Source organism: Schistocerca cancellata, chromosome 1 (assembly GCF_023864275.1).
Source record: "Schistocerca cancellata isolate TAMUIC-IGC-003103 chromosome 1, iqSchCanc2.1, whole genome shotgun sequence".
Taxonomy (NCBI): Eukaryota; Metazoa; Arthropoda; class Insecta; order Orthoptera; family Acrididae; genus Schistocerca; species Schistocerca cancellata.
The window spans coordinates 641903983-641904679 of record NC_064626.1 but is presented as its reverse complement, the minus strand read 5'-3'; positions in this window follow the sequence as shown (position 1 = coordinate 641904679).

Genomic DNA, 697 nt, shown 5'->3' with positions numbered 1-697 from the left:
CATCGAAAACAGGAAGATTCGTGAGAATACTCCTCGTAAGCGATACTCTGACGAAAGGGGAGTTGAGAGGTCACTGCAATGGTGAATGAGTGTGAAAATTAGGGTTCAAACCTCAAGCTGGAAAACAGGAAGTTAAGTGGAAGGACTGTACTGAATGGGTTCACATCATTCACCATTATTTACTGAAACATATTTATTTAAGAAAAATAATTGAATCAGATAGAGCATTAAAAACGACACTCTATAATTTTCAGGTTTAAGAAATTGCACCCCTTAGTTTGGTGACAATTTAATTAAGCCCATAGTTAAAGACAACATCTGCGTCTGACAGCGGCTCTTAGGCCTGAGACTCAAAATTTCTGTCTTTATGAACCACAATTCAGAAAATGCTTCAAAAAATGAACAAATAATTGATATTCAGAAACAGATAGTTCTTTAAGACAACACAGAAGCTTAACTCATCTCAAGAGGTTAAAAACGTAATAGCTATGCAGGAAGACAGAATAAAACCTCCAAGGCAATGTAAATAACTCAATAAAGTAAACAGGTGCACAAATTTACAGAACTGCATTCAGGCAGACGGAGCAAGTTTCTTTAAATCCAGCCCCAATGAGCAGTTACGTAATTAACAAAAGAACGGGGGTGTACAGCTTGATATAACTGTGTTCAGACAGAGAAAATTCTCTTAAGGTATACC